Raw genomic sequence first — 26,144 nt, 5'->3', positions numbered from 1 at the left:
AAAAGCTCCATTCGCAACAAATCATTAAATAAGTGATTGTTGTTTTAAAAATAACAAAAATTTTGGGTCATTGTTTGGCAGGAAGTGTTTAAAAGCTTTTAGCTTTTAATAAAAAGTTTTACTTAAACAAAAAATTTTAATTGATAGTACAAACTTTTAGTTTAAACTTTAAATAAAATATTACAAATTCAAAAACTATTTTTATGTAGTGTCCCTAAAATTCCGTGGAAGCGGTTCTGGAACAATTCAACCTACAGCATAGAGTGAGTCGACAACCCAAAATAACAGAACCAAGAAAGAGCTAGCGAACCATACCAATTTCATTCCAATTATCTCTGACAGAGCAGGATAGTTGTCATCAACCCTTTAGAGCGAGGGCCCTTTACGAAAAAACTATTGAACATTTTTAACCAATTTTCATAATTGCCATTAAACATATACTTATGTATTTATCTTTTTTAAACAATTATTATTTTATGTAATTTTATACATTTCAAAAAATTTCAACTACTATTATCAAACAATGGTATAACAAATCAAAGTTACAACTTCCAACTACCCGTTAATATTCTTCCATTTTAATTTCTCTACCTTTTTTTAATTTTTTTTTGGAATCAACAAATATATTAATATATCACCTTTTTTTAATTAATAGATATTTAACCTCAATGTCGTTAAGATATACCTTAATTGCGAAAATGTATGTTACAAAACCGGTTGATATGGTCCATTATTCACTATTGGGTACTTTAAATAGAGCTAAAAATAAAATACTGAATACTTAAAAAGTCGCCCATTATGTATTCAAACATTTTTAACATTATAAAGCGTTTTTAATTTCTTTTACAATTTAAAAAAGTTAATATATTTACTATGATCATATCTACTAGCTCATCATTTAAAAACTATAAATTTTTTGATAAGATATTAGTAGTTCAACCCAAACCGTCCATATATTTAATCAGCCTATTATCAGGGCCGGTCCAAACGTCTTGCGGGCCCAGGGCGAAAATAGAAAAATGGGCCCCTAAAATAATAATTTAATTTAATTTAAAAATAAATACATCGTTACAAAGTCCACAAAAATCACTATTAATATTAGAAATCACAACATTACCTAAAAGAGAAATTAATATCATTTTAATTCAAATTAGTTCTCCTTCATTCAAACTAGAAGAACTCATTGGTTTGAAAAAATTATGCATAGATCCTTTATAAGTTCGATTGAAGGCATCAAAAATATTTCGTTTCTTCCTTTTCTGGCTTCCAGATAAATATTTTTTGGAAAACATTGTAGATTGTAAATAGTTAAACACTATCTACTTATGGGAAAATATTACATCTTTGGTATATGATTTATGCCTCAAAGTTGTAGAAGCCTAATATCATATTCAATTTAAATCAAGGTGCAACTGCAAATTAAAATTAGAAACAATCAAACATCTGAAAATTAGAACTGGATTTAAAGTTTTGAATTCTGAATCATATATCAACAAAAAATATTACATTCTTAAGTAAAAAATCTAAAATGTAGGTAGAAGATATAAAATCACGTCTCGAGAAATCTGGGAACATCCAAAACCCGAAAAAAAGAATATAAGCTTTCAGCATTTGATTAGATACCAGGACTAGGAACGTGAATACAAAATCAAATAAAAAACAACACTAAAACATCAGAAAAATTAGAATTGTATTTAAAATTTTGAGTTTTGAATCAGATATCTACAAAAAAATTACATTGTTAAGTAAAAAATATGAAACGTAGGTAAAAGTTAGAAAGAATTCATAGTCCAGTCTCCAGCAATCTGAGACACAAATGCACAAACAAAATCAAAAAATAAATAAACAAACAAATAATAAATATAAGAAACATGAATAAGAAATCAAATCAGAAACTAGTAATAGTTGAAAAAGAAAAGAATCATAGGAAACAAAACAAACAATAAAAATCTATAGCCAACCTTATGGTTTTTATCTCATTCGCCGGGTGCTTTGCAAATTTGCATTCACTCGACATAACTGATTATAATCTGAAGGTTGGTAAGAGACTACGAGAAGGGAAGAAGTCGCGCTTCATAATTGATTATGAATCATTATTTTGATTAGGATTCACGAGGTGTCGATTTGATTAATTGGCTCTTACCAGATGTAGATTCCTGAACGATGCCCTAAACAACAGTATTTGCTTAACGTTACTTCAAAATGTGTTCTAGAGTCTAGATAAAAATAGGTTATTTCATTGAGCTAAAGTTAGGTTAATTTGGTAATTGGGCCCTTAGAAGACATATACATAAAATTTATTTATTATATGTATATATATTATATATTTCAGAAATCTTGGGCCCCTAAGAGTCGTAGGCCCGGGGCGGTCGCCTGGGTTGCCCACCATCAGGACCGGCCCTGCCTATTATATATATATATATATATATATATATATATATATATATATATATATATATATATATATATATATATATATATATATATATGGGAAAAAGTGAATATACCCTTAAGGGTATATAAATTTAGGTACCCAAACTCACCATACTACGTCGTTTTGTATCATATAATACATTATAATTGTCCAACGTTCTAATAATTTAACTTCTAAATTGATTTACTTTCATGATTTTTATAAATTAAACATTTATCTTCCTCTTATTTAATTTTCATTTTCAACTACAATAAATATAACCTAATAGGTGTTCGACAAAAAGATGTGACATAAGAGAAAGATAATAGTGAAATTTCGAAAATCTTGAAATTAAATCAAGTTAGGGCTGAAGTTTAAGAACATTATAATGAATATATCAAACAAAACGACGTATTATGGTGTGTTTGGATACCTAAGTTTATATACCCTTAAGGGTATATTCACGTTTCCATATATATATATATATATATATATATATATATATATATATATATATATATATATATATATATATATATATATATAACAAAAAAGATTAAGAACCATATGAACCACTTATTTTGGTCTATTCTTTCAAACTTAATTAGCAATAAAACTTTCCAAACCCTCTCAAACTCTCCGAACAACATTTCATCTTTTATTATATCATATTTACACACTACACAAACTTTATCTTCTCTCTCATCTCAAACTTGAAGAACACATAAACATTGCCACCAGCCACCACCCCCTGGTGTCGACGCCTCCTAACGCCGACATATCGTCGTCGCCTCCGACCACCGACGAACCACCGCCATCAGATCCACAAGCTCCGGTTGGCTTCAGATCTATAATTCCAGCTTCAAATCTACAATTTTCAGCTTCATATCTACAACTTTAGTTTTCAGTTCTATGTTTTTCATCTTTAGATCTACGACTTTCATCTTCAGATCTATGATTTTCGTATTCAAATCTACGAATTTCGTCTCCAGATCTACCATTTTCTCCTCCAGATTTATGAGCTCCGGTGAGCGGTGATAACCACCACCTTCTTCCATCACTGTCACCGCCAACGGAAACATGTATCTTACAAGATCTGATGAAAATACTTCCATATCCACCGTCGATCGCCACTTGGTCTAAGATCTCGAGTCACGAAATTGTTTCAGCTTCACTTTCCCTTTCTAAAACGCAAAACATTTTAGTTTTGGTGCGATTTGGTCAAAGCTGATACCATCGTCAACTTCATTTCCACCATCACTACCACCACTGATGGCACACCACAACCTCCTACTGTCGACATCATGTTCAAATCTAGTCAGATTTGGTGTGTATGGTTCGATTTTTCTAGATCTGGTTTATGTTGTGCTATTTCATGCATATATCTGAAGCTAAAATTATGGTACCGGTAGTTGATGGTAGTTCCACAACCTTAGATACGTTCCAACACTGTTACCTTCTCCATCTCTTTCTCTCTGACCTCCAGTAGAACACATCAGGTATGTCAATTTTTTATTTTTATTTTTTTCCTCATGTTAAGCTGTGAATTTAATGTTTTAATATGTCATTTACTGTTTATTTTTGTTAATCATAGTTTTTTCCTGTTGTTAAGTTGTGGATCTATGTTTTTTCTTCTTATTTGTTATAACATATGCATCAAATTGTTACTCATAGTATATGTTTGATGGTTGTTATATTGTGAATTAAAACTTAAAAGATGTGTTATTATGTTAATGTTTTCTCGAATAATGTGAATTTATTTTTTTTAAGCTATGAATATTGATTTTTAATGTTTCAACTATTGTTCAGTTATGTTAAAGTTCGTTTTAACTGTGAATGGGTGAATTGATATGGTTTTAAGTAGTGAATACTATGAAAGAAAGGCCTAAAATATTTTTTTCTGTTAAAGTGTGAGTTTGATGTTTTAATTTCTCATTTTTCATATGATTTTGTTAATCTTAGTTTTAACTCGTATTAAGTTGTGAATGTATAAATTTTTTGAATTAAACTTTGAATTTAGTATACTAGTTTGTGAATTTTCTATATTAAATTGTGTATTAATTGTAATAAGTGTTCTAAGTTGATAATATGGATGTGACTACTACTTTTTGTGTATTCAAATGTGAATTTAGTGTATTAAGCTGTGATTTTTGTGTTTTAAACTGTGAATTGATTGCATTAAGCTTAAAAAAAAAAATTTGAACTACGAATTGACTAGATTAAGCTGTTAATTTTTTATTTGAACTGTAAATTGCCTAGATTAAGCTGTGAATTATGTTGTAACACCCCAAAATACGAGCAAAAAATTTCATTTTTAAAACATATACTTTGCAAAACATTAGAAATAAAACATTCACCGATCATATCATTTCATAAAAGATGTCGCATGTCTGGAAACCATTTTATAAAACGTAATAATGTCAGAGTACAAATCCCCAGGAAGATCTCATAGTGCGGAATACAAAGCGTGTATGTGATGTGCCGCTTCCGCGCCAGCTCCTTCCCCTTCGAAGAAGAGGTACCTGAAACCAAAACTATAAACTGTATGCACGAAGCTTAGTGAGTTCCCCCATCATACCACATACCATACAATCACTTATCATACATACTGCCGGGCAATTCTAGGGTGCCTGACCTACCCGGTACGACCATTTTGGGGTGCCGACCTACCCGTGTCAAGCCGTTCTGGGGTGCTGACTACCCATGTCAAGCCATTCTGGGGTGCTGACTACCCATCGGTCCTAACAACCGATCCTCGAGGACTATTTCACCCCCTACTGCTACTATCACATATATCATAACATAACATATTATCAGACATATCTAGGGTGTCCGATCTACCCTTCGGTCCTAACGACCGAACTTGGGGACTATTCCCCTCCTACTACCACTATCACATATAACATATCATGCCAACATATAAACATATCATCACATAATGTCAGACATATCTGGGGTGTCTGACCTACCCTTCGGTCCTAACAACCGAACTCTACTACTATCGCATATACATATCATGCCAGCACATAACATATCAGGTAATAGCAAACCTAGATGATATCACAAAGACAATCATCTAACATACAATTCCTACTGGTGGGCCGACATTGTGGCCATAGACCCACCGCTACTGGAAGGTAACTCACCTCGTAGTAGCTGCTGATCTGTGTGGGAACTGTCTGTCTGCTGCCGCCGCTGCTCCAGAAATCCTTCGGCTGTAATTCCCACAGAACTCTCAATCAAATACTGCTAATCGTCCTTAGGGTAAAATGACCGTTTACCCCTAACCAAGCCAAGAGTCAAAGTCAAAGTCAACTTCCAGTTGACCCGACTCGCCGAGTTGGCTCTCCAACTCGTCGAGTCCCTATCCATTCGATCGACCATAATCTTGTCTCTACTCGTCAAGTTAGGCATTGACTCGACAAGTTTTCCTTCTAAACTGATGTCCAATAGTCCTTCATCCTTCTCGCCGAGTTGTATGAACAACTCGTCGAGTTCATCTTCATCCGAAGAACACTCTATGATGAGACTCGCCGAGTTGTATGAACAACTCATCGAGTCTGTTCTTAAGGCAAGAAGATTGCCTTGGAGTCACCGAGTCAGGGCATTGACTCGCCGAGTTCCTTCATGGGTGATTCTGGCTTCCGACTCACTGAGTCACCCCCCACGACTCACGACTCCACTCAGCAAACACGAAAAGGGGAAAACTCGGGGACTCGCGAATCGACTCGCCGAGTCCGATGAACGACTCGCCGAGTCTTTCACAGGCAATTACTATACACTCGATTTTGCTTGAATCCAGCTCATGCCATACATAGATCTAGGTTCTTAAGGCTTGATTAACACGTAAAGTTTCGAACTTTACGTGTAAATAAACACCAATGAAGGTTTTAGGTCTCAAAATGCACTAAAAGAGTAGATCTAAGGCTTTCATGCAATATGGCTCCATAAAGGCAGTAGATCCGAGCTCCTGGAGCTCAATCATGCCTATATCTAAAGGTTAATCAACTTATCACAAACCCTAATTCATAATCAAGCTTGGAAATGGCTCAAGAAGGACTTTAATGGAGCTCTAAGGGACTCTTAACATGAAAACAGAAGGAAACTGAGTTATACCTCAAGGAATCTCTGAAATAACACTAAGATGTCTGGCCTCCTTCTTCTCCTCTTGATCTATTCTCCTTTTTCTCTCAAAATCTTCAAGAAATCACACCAAAGCACTTCAATCTCACAAGGAACGAGGTTAGGACGATATAGGGAGCTCTGAGGGTGAAGGGGGCGAGCTTGGGGCACATATGATGGCTTAAATAGGGTGCAAACCCTTGAAATTAGGATTTCATCAGACAGCGGGGACTCGCCGAGTCCAGAATATGGACTCGCCGAGTCGCCAACTTAAACGTGTTCCATATCCCGACTCTACTCGGCGAGTCGGGCCTACAACTTGTCGAGTCCAAGGCTAAAAATGCAAAATACTTAGATAAATTTACATACCAGGAACTAGGTGCTACATATGCATATGAAAGTATGAAGTTATTTGTATTAAGCTATGAATTTTGTGTATAAACTTTAAATTGACTATATAAAGAGTGTTAAGTTGAAAATATGGTTGTGGATGCATACTTTTTGTGTATTAAACTTTGAATTTTGTGTACTAAACTGTGATTTTTGTGTTTTAAAGTGTGAATTGACTGCATTAAACTGTGAATTTTCTTTTTAGACTATGAATTGACTATATGAAGCTATGAATTGTGTGTATTAAATTATGAATTGATTGTATTAAGTTGTGAATGAATTGACATTAAGCTGTGATTATTTTATAATTTTTTGGTTGCTTTTGAAATAATATAAATTTTATTCACAGCTTAATATATTAAATTCGCAATTTAAAATATGAATGATTTATTTAGACATTTTTTGTTAATTTTCTTCTGAATATATTTATTTTTTTGTGTTGTATAAGTATGCAAGAATACATTAGTTTTAATAATAGTTTTGCATTAAATTCAAAATGAGTGAAATAAATAGTTTTATTAGACTGTGAATGTACTATTTAAGTTATTAATGCATGACTTAACTTACAGATCTGATTTAGAAGAAAATGATGGTTGTGATGCTGGTACAGGTGGTTGGTGGCAGCGTTGGTGGTGGTAGCAGTAGAGTTTGAATATTTTATTTCTCTGAGTTTGTGAATTATTGTAAAATGGTTTGTATTAAGTTGTGAATTTTGTAAATTAAACTATAAATGGACTGTATAAACTTGTGATTTATATAAGTTTTGTGTTCAAATATGATACGTAACATCCTGTTTTGGATCGCCGTGATTTAGGGTTCATGGGCTGCAACCCGGGCATGAGGAAGCCTCGGGGCTGCGACGAGCTACTAGAAGCATAGGGATTCTCGCCACCTTTCCATGGGTATGAGCTTCATTGGAAACAGACTTATATCGAGGAAACTATGATAGTTTGAAGATTTGGCGAGTTTAGTCCCTTATTTGAGAAAGGTGGCAGCTGAGTATGCGAGACGTACGTGAGTGTACGCTTAGCGTACTCATGTGCGTGATTTTGAAGCGGAGCCACCTAGTACGTTGGGCATAACAGAGGGTATGTTGGTCGTACTAGGCACAGGGTGAAAACCCTAAATGAGGGGTGTGTCCCTATTTAAAGAACATGATGGCCTCATTTCTGGCCACCATTTCCAGCCTTCAACCCTCTCAAAACCCTAATATCCGTTCCTCTAGCTTGAGTGTCCATTTGCGAGCTTTTAAGTGTTCTTGTGATATCCTTGAAGTAAAGAAGGAGCATTGAGGAGAATGGAGTTGGAGTCCAGGCCTTAGATCTGAGTTTTCATGTGGTTGGAGCATCATTTGAAGGTATAAAGCTCAGAGCTTTCTCATCCTTTTTTAATGTGCATATTATAGTCCATTTTAGGGTTTTTGGTCCCAAATCTTGAAGCTTTATGAGTTATTGAACTCCATAGCCTAATATCTGTCCTTTTAAGTGTTTCTAGTGGAAATGATTCATAAAAATGAGGTCTTGGACGTTAAAACCACCCCATGCATGAGATGTGAGCATTTTTGGGAGTAAAGAGTGAGTGTATTTGGGTTTGGATCTTTATCAGCCATGCAAAGGCTTAAAGTCATGAACTTTTATGGAGTATGATCCTTTAGGGAGTCTAGATCTGAGAGTATGGATATGGTCTTAACGGGTTAAGACCAAGAGAGTGGGAAAAAGAAAGTCTGGACGTACGCCAAGCGTAAATCTAGTACGCCCCGCATACTGATCAAGTGTCCCCGATGGCCCGATCTAGATTCATGTGTACGTTGAGCGTACCAAGTGAGATACGCCCCGCGTAACCTTGTTGTGGGCTTTTTGGGCTAAAACTCACTTTGGGCCTTAAGTGTTGGGCCTACTGTGCTGGAGATTTTGATAAGAGTAATATTATGTATGTCTTGGGCCTTTGTGTTGTACTTTCCATTTGGACTTGAGTTTAAGAGTTGGGCCTTGGGAGAGCCCATTTAGTATTGGGCCTTGGTGGGCCCAATAATCATGAGATAATTGTGGCTCGGGTAGTGAACTATCTTTAGACCTAATGAGTGAGGCTTGGTCTTAGATCTTAATCGGAAAATTATGGGTTTTGGTTCGGTGTTAGAGGTTGGTGTGCAGCAGCAGCATCCATTGGAGTTGTTCATCATCCGAGGTGAGTCTTCTCACTATACTTACCTAGAGTGGTAATCTTTGTGTGACCGGAGAGTCTTATGTGATTATATTGAGTATTGTGGTATCCTGCATATTGTCTTTGTGATTTATGTTTGTTGGGTTTTGAGCATTCTAACCCTCCTAAGGTGTACATGCAACCCTAAATACATTGGATCTATGTTTTCTCTATTATACATGCAAACTTGAACTTTCCAAGGTATTACCCTAACAAGCATACAAAACATTGATACTTGGGTAATAAAACAAGTTAGATAACATACCTTTTCTTGTAGTTGGAAACCTTGGACCTTTAAGAACTTAGTGCCCCAAGTTTTGCACCTCAAATGGAATCACACAACACCACCAACAATTGGAATAATTTGAGAGAAGATTATATTGCACCAAAATCGGCTAGCCCTCACTTGTGTATCTTAAGTGCACATTTTGCTAGTATGAGGCTTCTTTATATAGTGTGTACATTAGGGTTACATCGTGTAACTCATGACTTTCCATATTCCTCATGATCCATGGGTTTTAACCTCCATGGAGTACCCATGGGTCACCATATGGGTTTAGCCCAACATGAAGAACTATGGATCATAGCCCACTTTATAAGAATGAATGATTTACCAAATCAATCCCCATTTATTTAATTAATCTCCTTTGATCACAAAATTAATTCCAAACTAATTCTTGATCAATACTAATTAAATAATATGATTTCATAATAATAATATATTAGAACTTATAATATATTAATAAATCATAAATATCCTCTTCTCACAAAAGTCTATCCAAACTGTTTCGATGCCATACAACCCAAATGGACCATGCTACTCTCGGGTCAAGTACATACCAGTTATAGTTATGGGCTTAGACACCTAATCCAACAGTCTCCCACTGGGATAATTCTAATAACTATTATTGCAAGCATGACTCCAACCCGACTAGTAATCGTAGCTCTTAAAAGCCGCCGTCGAACTCTGACCTAGTCAATGACGTGTCCATTAGATAAGCGATCATATATTCCTCCATTCTAGATATCATATGGACGGAGACATGGATTATAATCATTCTCTCTGTCCATCTATTTTTTTCCTGATTTCCGAATTATGACGACCGACTAATTGAACAAATCAAATCAGTCCAGGCCTGATGTCATCACTAAATCATCGAGGGGCCCACAAACATCGCTTTTATCCACATGGGATAAAAGGAACGGATAAACTTCGACCCAAATGCTCGCTTGTACTTACTCATCAAATTACACACAACGATAATTTTTATAACAACCAAGTTACTAGTGCGTTTACATATGTCAATGTGCAACCGAATCGCAACTACAACTCACACGTCTCCGTTTGAAGAATATAAGATATTATCGTCTCATGATCACTCGAGATAAAATCCATGAAGTGATTCAAATGAGCGTGGGTTGAATCCAATACTCGAATCTTATTCCAGGAGTACTCATGAACACTGCAGCCACTTTCTCCTAGACAAACTACATACCCATTCATGACAGTCTTGCCTCAATACCTACTTCCAAAGTATGATCGACCGTGGATGGTTTGAATAACCTAGTTATTCGGGAAGTAAAAACATGCAAAGTGAAACACAAGAATAATACTAATCCTATATGGCCCCAAAACTTTTGAGCCATATTGATTACTCATCATTCATTGTATAATGTTTCGAATAATCAACTTAATACTTGAATTAAAACAATAATTATGCCATGCTCCAAGCATGCACACTATGTTTTTCTAAACAATAGTTATGCCATGTATCAAGCATGCACACTATGTTTGTCTATGGTCCTTACTTTGTGAAATAGATCAATTGAAAAACATTTCAATGATGCTCATTTCAAAATTTTAAATCCTTATTGCAAGTGTAAGAATTCCAAATTCTTGTCACTACTAGAAAGTGTTAGATTCTAGACTTATCATGCAATGATTCTTTTGTAATGTCTAGGTGCCAAAAGTCACAGAGACTTGACCAATGATATTACATAATATTCCTTTTGGAGATTGTTTCAAGACAATTCCATGAAGTCTCAAATTCAAAGTACATTCCTTTGAACATCCTTCTTGCATGAAACTTTCTAATTTTTTCATCTATTCTTCAACTCCCAATATGGAAACATTCCATATTTATCATACGACAACTTATTATTAATAGACTCCTATCTATTCATAATAATGTCAATATGGTCCATCCATTACTATACTTCCAACTGTCCTTAAACGACCAATCGTTGGCGAACCTTAGATCGTCCTTAACAGTTGCTCAACCACTTTAGCCATAAATGTTCTATTCCTTTTCTGTCTTAATGCCCTAGGCATTTGGAAAATTTAGAACACGAGAATATTATAGCACATGCAATCGATCCTATACCTGAAGCATATGGGATACGATTCATAATGTCTAACATAAAGACATGATACTTAATCATTCTTTTGTTATAATATTTCTATTTGCCATGTTGTCAAAATTTTGATTACGAAGAGGTATGCTGTAATCATAACCAAATTTTGAAAACACAATTAAGCTTTCCATATATAGAATTTCCTTATGTTGAACCATTCCAACATAACATTCATATATATTTGAATAAATTTGATTAAAATCTCAATCTAAGATTTTAGATTTGAAATGAAGTATAAATTCATCTCCCTTAATTACAACAAAACAACTTTTCAAACCCTGTAACTTTGCGAATTGAAACTTTTGTTTTCTATAATTAACATTGCTAACTTGCAACATCTTCCATAATAATTATACTCCCACTCGCATTATAATTATTATCTTACTAGCATAACACTTATGCTCCCACTAGCTTTGACATGTACTCAGAAATCAGCTAGACTTCTAGAAATCAATACTTATTGACTTTCTTACCAAAGTTCATATTTCTGATACAAGATGCTTTGATAAGACTTTATCTAGGCTTCTCAAAATCACACACCTTTCCTTAGATAGCTCACATGTGTTTCTAAACAATTTCAGAATTTACGACCATAAATCTGTAATATTTAGACCCTTTGCCATTTCTCACAATTCAAATTATGAAAAGGGATGTCGTAATCAAAATCGAATTTGAAAATGTAGATATCACAATTACTATCTCCTTAAGATCTACTTGGTGAAAGCGTTTTCTCACTATCATTTTCATGAATCGGAGAGAAACCTTATGACACTTAGATTTTATGGTGTATGTGTTCCTATCCCTGTTAATTTATCAAAACCATAATTACAAGACAAGGTTAGTGACAAATCCAAACTCATATTGGCTGAACTTGTTCAATCTTAATTTCTTGCCACCTGGCAGCACAAGGGCCTAACATTGCTTCCAAGTAGTTATGCAACAACTGAGAACTCATAGAACAACATGCATAGTCAACTTTAACTGGAATGGGCACATAAATAAGAATATGTCAACACGATAGGTTACAAACCTCAAGTCGTGTGCTAGTGATAAACAATAGGTTTATTCTTGATTAGTTCTTGAAGCTTGTCAAGAGTTAGTGTGGATTCTTATCAAGACAAACATTTCACACAATCGGTCTTAGTTGGTCTTTGTTTTATCCAAAACATCACAACTTACCAATTTCAAATGTACATGAGTAGAAAACTTTTACTCTACATTTGATAAGTGTTTTAAACCTTTCCTAAGATTATGTCACTCAAGGTTACAATCTTGGAGTATGACTCTAAGACTTGTTTTGGGAACGAAGTATGACTCATCTTCTTGATTTAAACCATTTCAACAATTCACGATTCATCTTCTTAGCCATACAAATGCACTAAAGAGGTCTTTAGATGATCAATTGTGATATGGTTTTTCCATAAACATTAAGATGATCATAAACACAATATTAAAGTACTCTCTCATATTTTCAGATTGGAGAAACTTTTATCTTTCTGCCTAATTTGATTCTTTTTATTCGTCTTGCCGTACATTGAACATTTTCCAATGTTTCAGAATTATACTTAAACTTGTAAGCATAACCATGCACACAATAGATAGTTAGAACACCTAACCATATATATATATATATATATATATATATATATATATATATATATATATATATAAGCATAACCATGCACACAATAGATAGTTAGAACACCTAACCATATATATATATATATATATATATATATATATATATATATATATATATATATATATATATATACACACTAGACGTGTGCCCGCACAAAGCGGCGATGATAAATAGTTCTTTGGGCGAATAATTTTCTTACGGGAAAATAATTATTAGATATTATTATTAGTTATTATGTAATAAAAAATTACCATTTCTGAAAAAATATTTATGTTTAGACCTTATATTTATATTGATTGTTTATATATTTAATGTAAATTAATTAATATCAGTGTGTATTTAAGAAATATAAATTAATTTATATGTATGAATTTAATATTTTAAATTTGTCAATTTGCTTCAAATTAAATTTCTTAATAACCTTACTTAATTCAAATTTTCAAACTTTTGGTAAATATTAATGACTTTTTATGCACAATTGATTTGTACAAAAAGTTTTCTATCTTATACCTTTTAAAATTCATGATATATATATATATATATATATATATATATATATATATATATATATATATATATATATATATATATACACTAGTCGTTTGCCCACGCCAAGCGACGGGTGCATATAGTTTTTTTATAAATTAGTTTCTAGAGGTGATTACTTCTTTTTGTCATAAATGGTTTAGTGTTTTACATTGTTGATAGCAAGCGATAGATATTAGTAAAAACTATGTTGTTTAATTCGTTTTTATGAAAGTCAAAAATCAAAAATGGTATTGCAAAACTCATCTCAAATTAGGGAATATTATCAAAGTGGAGATGCATGTCATCAAAATTAAAATAATAGAGAAGAATTATATTTATGCTTGCTTGGATTAGTCAAAAAGTAAAAAAGATATAAACTCAACAAACATTGAAATTCAAAGATGATGAAAGAAGTTACAAAGAACTTGGTTTTAAAAGCCTTAATATTCATTTACAATCAAAAAGTTATACGGAATACACAAATCTAAAAAGAGTTATTTGCAAGTCAACTGAAAATAAAACCTATCATGTATTTGAATATGTTAAAATTTTATGTACTTACATGAAACTGCAGAAATGATAACACACATGAAAGTGATGAAACTTTTATTAATATAAGCAATGAACGTCAAGCTTGCCCAAAAATAGCAATCACCATACTGCCAAATTTATCCTCAACATTATTAATTTGACCCTTCATTCGTTTAACAATTTTCTTTCTTTGACTTTCCCTCCACTCGTGTCTTAAAAAACATACAAAATATCAACTTTGAGTTTAATAAAAAGGGTCAAAACCAGACATAGTAAAACAAACCACATAATCCTATGGGATCTGATTTTTCCAAGGATTATTTTGACAGTTCCACTAAATATTCAACGTATTGACTATTATACCTTCATCCTATTTAATTAATGTAAGAATAAATAATGAATTGGCTGATATTTCTACACAATATTTAAATGACATAAATGAGATTTTATCAACTTTTACATCGATTATACCCATTAAGCCATATACCCAGATTTGTTTTCCAAAAACGCGAGCACGACTAGGCCTTAGAACTCCACAAAACGCATGATGATAACTTCTTCAGCAGATGCCGACTATCAAATTTACAAATCAACAAAATAAGATGCCCATAGTTAATTGATATCACCTTATATGGTTAAAAAAATTAATAAGTCTTCAAATCACAAAGGAAGGATAAGAAAACTTACAGTGCATCACAGGCGCCAGTGCAAGTGGCGGACCTAAAAAAACTTATATGAATAATATCAATCACACATAACTAATAAAAGGTTTCAAACAAAAAACTTCAACGTTTGTCCATACATTTCACATTGTAATGCATATTTACTGAATATTTGATTTTCAAAAATATTTACAAGACTTTGAGTTTCTTACCTTAAAAGAGCATTAATCAGTTACCAATACTTTACACTTCTAATTCTGTTAAAGTCACGTGGTACCTCTACGTTTAAACTTGAATCGGTTCGGTTTCAAAATATGTAAAAGAATTACAAATTATGAGTCATCTTCAATTTAATCTCCATTGAATATCTATTATTTATTTTGATATTTGACACAGATAAATTCAAAGCTTTTGAATGTGAGAGCTTGTTATACCTCATTAAATATGAATTACAAACAATCACCACCCAGTAGAACAGAACACCTGATGACAAAAACAGTCTCCCATACATAATACTAACATCACTGCCCAACAGAACCAACCTCCTCCTCCACTAAACCTGGAAAATCACTGTACACAAAAAAACGATTATAAATTTCATTTATAATTGTTTGTTAAAGCATGGAGATTGACATAATAAAGATAATATAAAGCTATACAAAATATAGATCTTCTTCGTTTCTGAGATACTCTAACTGTGTTCTTTGTTGAAAAATAAGAGATGCAAACACCAAAGGACCACTGTTTTCAGGGTGAGACATAACTATTTTGACCTGCAACTAAAAACGAAAACAAAAAATAAATTTATTTTATAAGCATTTTAACCTGTTGGATATTCACAAAATAAAGAAAATATAAATCTAAACTACACAGATCGAGAGAGGAAGAGAGATGATAGAGAGTTGGTCTGGAAGTGGCGATAGTGGTGGATAATCGCCAGGGCAGCAACGGTATCATGAGATAGTACATCAAAGTAAAGCTTGGTGGTGAAGGGCAATGACCGAATCTTGGAAGAAATAAATGTAGAGAATCGAAAAGAACTGAATTTCAAGGGTAAGAGCTTATGTGTTGGTCTCTTGACTTTATCTCATATTGAAAATCATTGCATTAATCAAAGATTAGTTAGATAGATGTTCTAAAACCTGAAGAACCGATAAAGCAACATTAATACCGACTACAGTCTTGAAGCCACCTTATACCATCTGTAGTGCAGGAAATCCCTAATCATACTTGCAAGTTCAGGAACAGAGATTATAAACAAAACTTACCATTAGATCGAAGAGACAGAAAGAGGATTTTATCTACATCGAGAAAGAACTTGCCATTAAATCAAGAAACCAAACCTTAAAAGGGGGAGAGAGGAACCCTAAGTTTTAGATCGAGATTATGATATCAAACACTAATTCCTAATATTTATTCATTGTACTCGGTGAAGAAGCATCATTGTCGAGCAATTTTGATTTACAACAAAGCCAGCTAATCAGAACCCTTCAAACAACAAAACAAGTAAATTCAAACACTCAAACAAAAAGAAAAAGTTGTACAACAAAAAGAACATCTGAAAATGACAAAATTAAACAACAAAAGAAAACATATAAATCAAAAACAAATATTATTAGCAGCCATACCTCGTGATGGTGCAATAATCCCCAATTCAGCAAGAGAAAGAGAGAGAGAACCATTGTCTAATTTGAATAAGGTGGATGTAGTGTAGATAGCCATGGATGTAAAGGTGGTGCTATTTAGATCTGCATATCAACACAACGATAAAAGTTCACCATTTATAGGATTAGAAAAACACATAAACATAGTTAAGCACACATACATAGAGACATGATTTAAAGAAAGAAACCTTCATGTAGTGAAAGGGATGATTATGGTTTGTAGGGAAAGACGAAGGAGAAATTGATATATCATTCTTTCGGTTAAAATCTGGGCTTTGTTGTAGGCTGCTTAATAGACATCGGAGGAGTAGCGATAGAGGTGATTGAGAGTTTGTAATGGCGACTTCAAAAAATTGGTGGTAAGTTGGTAACAAAGGGTTGCCGCAGACTTAAAAGCGCAAATAAAGAGAGAGAGAGAGAGAGAGAGAGAGAGAGAGAGAGGATAGATGTGGTATGGCGGCAACCGGTAGAATGTAGAAGAAATTATGGTTTTCAACATCTTGAGAGTTAATACCGTAAGATAGATTTAGGTGCGCATATGGACTTACAGATGATTGGAAGCTTAATATGATTATACCAAATGTTCAAATAGTCGTACCTCTTAAATTTTAAGAAATTGACAATATGTTTAATAATATAGTGTATATATATATATATATATATATATATATATATATATATATATATATTGATTTTTTTTAAATTGTCCCATCAAACTTATAATTGTTGTAGTAAGAACAACATTCTTTTTGTTAATTCATTATAAAAACAAATTTAATATTGACTATCTAATAATTATTGATTGAGTTGTATCTGGTTGACTCAAAACCTAATTGACTCAAATACAACACAATCTTTTGATCAGAACTTATAAGAGATATATCAAATGCTATGAGACTAAATCAGAAGTTTTTAGTTGTGGTATTAAACGATCTGAAAATACATTCTTTTAATAGATTATGTAAAAAAAAACATATCAAACCCCTTTAATAAACATTTCAAGATGTTTTATATAAGTTTCATATCAAATCAAATGTTATATTTTTTTAGAACTGCATCAAAGATAACAAATAATTTATGAAATTGAAAATATAAGTTCAATGGACCACCATTAAATATGTGCACAATTATCCTCATTTATTATATAAAAATTGACAGAAAAGGACCAAAAGCCTTCATTGTAACCTACCTTCATTGTAACCTAGACCTCAAGATATGTTCATTTGGTATCAATGTCGGAACTCGGAAGGTTATCGTTTTGTCCTTTTGTTTTTCTTTTCCAAATAGCATGCATCGATATGTGTTTCTAAGATAATAATTCTCATCGATCTATAAAATTTTAATATTAATTATATTTTATTAACTTATATGTTATTTTAGTTGAACGGTTGGATACATATAGTTATCAATTTTAATATGAATTTTTTTTATTTTAGTTGATCAATTAAATACAAATAGTTATCATTAAGGATCATATTCAATAAACTACAACGACGATCAAAATCGGACATTACCATCTTTTCGCTACAGCTTTACATCATTAGTGAATCTACATATACCTGAAAGACACACCAACAAAAACGGTAAACTATAAAGAGCTTAATGAGTGACCTATACCTCATATACATATAATCCCAACATCGTTTATAATTATAAATAACTAATTGCTCCAAACATCATAATGTCTTTTAATTAATTACCGGAATTACAAATTTCACCAAATATAAATACGCAATAACTAGAACAATTTAATATAACTCTGAACGATTGCACCAATATATTCTCAAACATAAATGCTTTACATGACTTGTATCATATCCCAACTTACAAAATCCACTTATTCAACCAGTGGTTCCACAAAAGTACTTCATACTATATAATTAACGTACTCAATTATCACACTTGACTTACGGCTCACGCATATGCAAAGAGTAAGTAATATATGGCTAACATCGACTCCAAATGCATACCCTTAGCCATCGTATTGGGCATTATCATTATTAAATCACTAGATATCTATCTGTTGCCCCTTGCATTGGATATCGAACCGACAAATACATTGGATATCGCACCAACAAATCACTTAGTAGATATTCGTTGCCACCCGCACTTGATATTGTACCAACAAATCACCTATACGTTTCTCGTTCTACAACCTTAACATTAGATATTAAACCCCAATATATATATATATATATATATATATATATATATATATATATATATATATATATATATATATATATATATATATATCATAAACTCCAAACATTTCAATATGATAAATACAAATAGTTTTTGCACTAATAGCTATTAGACTCTGCGATCTATTAAGTTGTAATCTATCAAACACAACTGTTTATTAATATAATATCAATTTGACATAATTGTCTGTTACACCAAGTTATTAAAAAACTCCATTAACTATTTACCAACCATCCGCTATTAACATTAATTAGCACCAATGACATTTAGACACCGAATATATATTGCTTAAATTCATCCTCTATAAGGCTTACCAATATACCAAAATTAGTCATTGTTATCCTTTTATATGACATAGACTTTTCACCAATTAATATCCCAAAATAGATATTATGTATTACACCATAAAACACACTACACCTGATAGATATTTAATCTCTTTTGTATCTTATACATAAATAATACTATAAGCACCATATGGTATTTTACACATTTTTAGATACTAGGTGTACACCCGCGCTAAGCGGCGACAATTATTACTGTTTTGATGAATGATTTTTTATTCAGAAAATGTTATTTGACTGTTTCAATGGCTACAAATTTTCTGGATGATATGCTAGAAAATTTTCATGTCCAACCTTTGGGCAAACATCATGCCCATGTTAAAAAGGGAAAAAAATAATTGATGTTTCATTCCTTAAATATTATTGTTGATTATTCTTTTACCATAATTAGTTTTAGTTCATAAAAAGATGAATGGTTTGTGCATAACATATTTGTACATTAAGTTATCAAACATGTACCTCTTAAATTTCAAGAAAACTTAAATATGTTTTATAATATAGTTAAGATACATCAAAATATCAAAATATCATATATATGTCATTTTTAAACATCAAAATATCATATATGCTCTTCTTAAATATCAAAATATCGTATATGCACTTTTTAAACATCAAAACATCAATGGTAATATCTAAAATATCCTCCATCTACAACATGATAACAATCAACAACAACAAAAACTACACAATCAAAATATACATTCCATAGAAAGGATTGAAAATGAATCATTTTGTCTGTCAAGAGGCCGACATTCCAACAATTTAGAAGTTCACATTCCTTTATCATAGACGTAAAGATAATATAGTTAAATTTCTTAATTATTATAATAATTCTAAGGTATAAAAATGATTATAAAATATTAAAAACATTATAAAAATGATTTGGGCAAATATGATATTTTGAAGGTTTGTGAAGGGTAAATATGATATTTTGAAGTTTAAGAGGGACATATATGAAATTCTTCCATATATATATATATATATATATATATATAAAGGTTAAGAACCGTAAAAACCTCTAACTTTAGATGTTTATAAATGGTTTAGGGTAACCCTAAACCCTAAACCCTAAACTCTAACCCCTAAACCCTAAACCCTAAACCCTAAACCATTTATAAACACCCTAAACCCTAAACCTTAAACCCTAAACCCTTTATAAACATCTAAAATTAGAGGTTCTTATGGTTCTTAAACTTTTTTTGGTTCTCATTTGAACCTTTACCTATATATATATATATATATATATATATATATATATATATATATATATATATATATATATATATATATATATATATATATATATATATATATATATATATATATATATATATATAACATTCACTACCCTACACTAAAGTCATAACGTAATTTATCCATCATAGCATAATAATCATCATATATCTCGATATCAATTATCTAGAAAAAAAAAGTATGATTACTTACCTTAGAATAACCACTATACATAATGTTTCACACTTTTGCAACTCTTCTCTCTTTACCTTTTCCGTCACTTTATCAATTGTTAAATCATAATATAAAAGTCTTGAGTATTATAACTCAAAGTGTCGTCCACTTTTTGACAAATTGGACTTAATATTTTTATTAAATCATATCATTCAATTACATCCGACCACCTTTATTACATCAACTAGTTGTGTATATGTCTTAATCTATTAAGACATGAGCTAAATACCATTAATTTATCATACACTCATATTTCCCATTACAAGTACTTTTAGCTCAATGTAAAAGTCTTTTAAGCACAAACTAATACCATGACTCAATGCATTCATCTAAATGGATTAATTGACACCAATATGACATCCTCGTCACTTAATTCATTAAGATATTAGCGCTTTCATATATTTCACCATTAACCAAATCTAGGATTTCAAGTCATCTTTCTCAAATTCAAGTGTTAATCATAATTTATCAATCTAACTTCATTGAACAAGAATATTAATCTCATACTACCGTGGGATTGAGCTACCTCTTACATATAAACCTTACTTCCAACATTTAACACAATACACCATTAAAACAAAGTGGAGGGGATGGAAACGAAGCTTGATTTCACTTGCTAAGAACTTAATCCTTTATCTCCTTGCATTCTCCCACACCAACCTTCGATTTCTAATAAAAAAACCTCAAATCACACCTTTATGTGTGTGTGTTTTATGTGTTAAAAATAACCCCCAACAAATTGATGTTTTTTTTGTAACACTTGTTTTCTAGATTAGATCATCTAAAAACTTAATGGGATCAAAGATGGGGGAATTGGGAAAAATCATGTGCCATGACGTGGGACATGGGTTGCCACGACGTGGAAATAGTTGTTTAATTGCGTGTAACACCTGGTTCCTGGTACGTAAATCTTATTCGAGTATTCTATTCTTTTTAGCCTTGGACTTGGCAAGTCATTGGTCCGACTCGCCGAGTAGATACGGGACCCGGGACATGTTTAAGTTGGCGACTCGGCGAGTCCATATCCTGGACTCGGCGAGTCACCGCTGTTGGATGAAACCCTAAGTTTCAGGGGTTTGCACCCTATTTAAACATCATATCCGCCCCAGGCCAGCCCCCATTCACCCTCAGGGCTCCCAACCCTCGTTCTAAGCTTGTTCATTGAGAGTTTGAAGCAATTGTTGTGTGTTCTTGAAGGTTTTGAGGCAAAAGGGAAGTAGATCAAGAGGAAGGGAAGGAATCCAAGCATCTTTGTGCTCTCTCAGCAGTTCCTTTGAGGTATAACCCGTTTTTCCCCTGTTTCTATGCTTATTACTTCATTTAAGTCATTCTTGAGCCAATCCCCAAGCTTGTATGTGCAAATTATTTCGTAATAAGCTGATTGGCCCTTAGATTTAGGCATGGTTGAGCTCCAGGAGCTCAGATCTGTTGCCTTTATGGACCCTCATTGCATGAAGACCCTAGATCTACCCTTTTGGGTGCATTTTGAACCCTAAAACCCTTATTGGTGAATATCTACACGTAAAGTTGGAAACTTTACGTGTGATTCATGCTCTAGGAACCCAGATCTGTGAATGGCATGGACTGGAATCGAGCAAATCCGTGTAGTTAGTGGTTGCATGGTAACGACTCGACGAGTCGTTCATCTGACTCGGCGAGTCGGTTCGCAAGTCTCCGAGTTTGTCCCCTTTTCGTAGTGTCGAGTGAGCAGTGAGTCACGGGGTGTGACTCAGTGAGTCGGAAGCTGAACTCATCTATGGAGGAACTCGGCGAGTCAATGCCCTGACTCGGCGAGTTCAAGGCAATCTCCTTAGATCAAGAACGGACTCGGCGAGCTGTTCATACAACTCGGCGAGTCTCAGCATAAGTGTTCTTCAGATGAAGATGAACTCGGCGAGCTATTCATACAACTCGGCGAGTCTTAGCATAAGTGTTCATCGGATGAAGACGAACTCGACGAGTTGTTCATACAACTCGGCGAGTAGGATGAAGGACTTGAATATCAGTTTAGAAGGAGAACTCGTCGAGTCATCGCCTAACTCGACGAGTAGAAACGGGATTCAAGACAATCGTTTGGGTAGGGACTCGGCGAGTTGGAGAGCCAACTCGGCGAGTCGGGTCAACTGAAAGTTGACTCTGACTTTGACCTAGGGCATGATCAGGGGTAAAATGGTCATTTCACCCAAAGGACAGTTAGCGGTGTTTGATTGAGTATGTTGTGGGAATTTCAGCCGGAGGATTTCCGGAGCAGCAGCAGCAGCAGTAGACAGTCAGTTCCCGATCAGATCTGCAACTACTTTGAGGTGAGTTACCTTCCAGTAGCGGTGGGTCTACGGCCACAATGTCGGCCCACCAATAGGAGTTGTACGTAGATGATTGTCTCTGTGATATTCATCTAGGGATTACTACTACCTGTGTTGTGTTTATATGATATGATGTTATGTGCTAGTGACAGTAGGGGGAGATAGTCCCCGAGATATCCGGTCGGAAGGGCCGAAGGGGTAGTCATACCCAGCCATGTTAGATAGATTCTGATATTGTGATACATGTTATGTAGTAGTAGTAGAGGGGAGAAATAGTTCCCCAGTATCCGGTCGAGAGGACCGAAGGGGAGGCCAGCACCCAGATACGCTAGGCAGTATCCGGTCGAGAGAACCGAAGGGGAGGCCAGCACCCAGATATGCTAGGCAATATCCGGTCGAGAGGGCCGAAGGGGTAGGTCGGGCACCCAGATATGCCTGACAATATGTGTATGTTATGAGATTATATGGTATGTGGTACAGTGGGGGAAACTCACTAAGCTTCATGCTTACGGTTTTCAGTTTTGGTTTCAGGTACCTCCTCGGCTAGGGGAAAGGAGTCGGCGCGGTAGCAGCATGTCACACACACACTCTCTTGTTTCCGCAGTTATGAGTTTATTCTGGGATTGATACTCTGATATTTGATTGATCGGATGTTGTGGTTTTCAATTTGGTTTTCGATGTGAAATGGTTTAATCATACAATGTTTTAACTATTAATGCTTTTATGTAATGTTTTATAACAGAATTTTTGGACGTGAAAATTGGGTCGTTACAAGTTGGTATCAGAGCCCTGGTTTGAGGGATTCAGACACACCTTCGGGGGGTGCCTGAACTCAAATCGAGGGATTAAAAGATTTTCTAAAAGAAAATGTTTTTAGAAACTAAGAAAAGGTTTTTGAAAAAGAACGAAGTGTGTGATGTGCGCGACCGGCCGAGCTCAAGTAAGTATTCCCCAAAGTACCCATACAAGTTTATGTTATGTGTATCAGTTTTTGAAGAACAGCATGCTACAATAGGGCTAATGATCTAGGAGTGATGCCTTATGTGTCTGCTTTATGTGTTTCAGTTGTATGAGAATTGCATGCTAGTATCGAGTAGACAGCAGTAGGGTAGCCTGTTTAGGTTATGCCTGATAGTATGAGTTTAGCACTGTGTGCTAGTTCAGTTTCTCTCTATGAGAGCGGAGTTGCTTGAGGTTGTTTCCCTTGTCTGAATGCTGCTTGCTTCGTGCTATGTGGGACTCTGAATAATGGGAATTAGCCATTAGGCGAATACGTCACGTCACATGTGATCAGGGTTGAATAATCTTAGAGTACCGGATTTGATCCTACTGCGCAGCTCTTGTTTGAGTCCAACCGTTGTAGGGACGAGTCGGGTACTCGAAGGATTATCTGAGCCTCGTCACGTGTGATGGTATTCGGGTAATGGCTAATTGGCATTAAAAGGAGGTCTGCAGCAGCTGAGGACTGGATCGAGTAGAGTCGGAGATTTCCCTAGGGCGAGCCTAGGATGAGTATAGTAGTAATCAGCCATAGTGAAAGGGATCTGGTGGAGTCGAGGCAATCCTTGAAGAAGGTACGGATATATGTGGAAGGTAGTATGGGCCCGTACTACTGAAAGCAGAGGATCCGTACCCGAACCAAGGAAGGACAAGATAAGACCAGGGAACTTGTAAGTAGTTGTGATCCCTCAGGAAGTATCAGTATCACTAATGATTGTTGTGATGTATTGCAGAATGGTGGTACTTCGATCAAGGCCGGTAGATGGCGGTTCAGGAGAGGGGTCAGGTTCGGGATCAGGTTCCGAGCAGGTAGATGAGGGACTACGTGAGTTCATCGCGTCAGAGATCACCAGGGTTATCCTTGAGTCGACTCCCGTTATCTTCGGGTCGATCAAGGAAGGGATCATCGAGTTGATGGAGGATCGCCTCAGGGCGTTTAGGAGCGACATGGCATCTGGCCAGTCGGGTCCTCGCACACTGTCCTTTAAGGACTTCAGGGGCAGTGGTGCGCCAGATTTCCACGGGGTGAAAGACTCCATTGCTGTCAGGCGATGGATTGCAGACATCGAGTTTGCACAGTTGACTAGCTTCTGCCCCGAGGGGTCGAAGGTGAGGTATGCAGCCGGGTGCTTGCGAGACCGAGCTCGTGATTGGTGGGAGTCAGTGGGTGACTCGTTGGGAGCCTCAGCTATCGAGGCTATGACCTGGTCGGACTTTGTGACCAGGTTCAGGGTAGAGTTTGCGCCGGCTGTCGAGCTTCAGCAGTTGGCCAGGGAGTTTCTAGACATGAGACAGACGACGGAGACTGTGGCGGAGATCACCGCCAAGTTCCGGGAGAGGGATTTGTTTGTGCCCCAGTATGCTGGTGACGAGGATATGAGGAGGACCCGTTATCATGATATGCTACGAGCTGACATCCGGGAGCATGTTAGCTTTTCGGCTTGCCCTACCCTGGACTCCATGATTGCCAGGGCGAGGGAGAGGGAGATAGATTTGGAACACATTCGGAAACGGAAGGCAGAAGAGGGTCAGTCAGGAGGGGCTTCGGGGAAGAAGCCCAAGGGATCAGATACGGGGCCGAAAGCCCAACAGGGACGGGGACGCTGCAGGAAATGTGGCAAGACGCACGAGGGGGCGTGCAGGTTGGGATCATCAGGATGCTACAAGTGCGGCAAGTCTGGGCACTTTAGCAGGGATTGCACTGCTCCGGCAACAGTTATTCAAACGTCTGAGTTGCTGTGTTTCCACTGCAACCAGAGGGGCCACAAGAAGGCCAATTGCCCCCAGTTGATAGTTTCAACGCCAGTGAAGGCGCCAGCTCCAGCGACCCTGCGGATCACGGATGGCCGGCAGGGCAAGGCAGAGGCTCCAGTGGTGAAGAGCCGAGCATTTCAGCTGACTACCGAGGAGGCACGCGCCGCACCCGACGTGGTGACGGGTATGATTCTTTCCCTCTCTTTTATTTTTATGATGTTATGATATTGATATGTGCTCTGTATGTATATGTATGCATTAGGATCGTTCCATGTGAACGGCATCCCAGTTCAGGTGTTGTTCGACTCGGGTGCGTCCCAATCATTTGTTTCCATTGCGCTTAGCAAGAAGTTTCAGGAGTCTTCTGGCGAGTTAGATTGCCCTTTAGAGGTAGAGATTACTGATGATCGATCGGTGTGGGCATCGATGGTATTTCGAGATCGCTTACTGCGTTTGTTTGAGGAGTGTTATTTGGTAGACTTGGTTCCCATTCCGCTGCGTGGGA

The 26,144-nt window shown here is 35.2% G+C and overlaps 1 long non-coding RNA gene across 2 annotated transcripts; it reads right to left on the bottom strand.

The window, feature by feature from the left end:
* Window positions 1-14,344: 14,344 nt before the first annotated feature.
* Window positions 14,345-16,992, bottom strand: LOC145073976 (uncharacterized). Of its 2 annotated transcripts, none has more exons than XR_013691629.1 (3): window positions 16,755-16,992; window positions 15,562-16,650; window positions 14,345-15,472 (listed from the first exon to the last, which is right to left on the bottom strand). It is a non-coding gene; the product is annotated as an uncharacterized LOC145073976 (long non-coding RNA). The 2 variants fall into 2 exon arrangements; XR_013691630.1 differs by having other exon boundaries at window positions 14,345-15,681; window positions 16,531-16,650.
* Window positions 16,993-26,144: the final 9,152 nt, after the last annotated feature.

Source organism: Lactuca serriola, chromosome 9, assembly GCF_051521515.1.
Source record: "Lactuca serriola cultivar US96UC23 chromosome 9, Lser_US96UC23_V15, whole genome shotgun sequence".
In the NCBI taxonomy this organism is placed as follows: Eukaryota; Viridiplantae; Streptophyta; class Magnoliopsida; order Asterales; family Asteraceae; genus Lactuca; species Lactuca serriola.
Note: the sequence above shows the minus strand (reverse complement) of the source record. Positions and strands in the feature narration are given on the sequence as shown.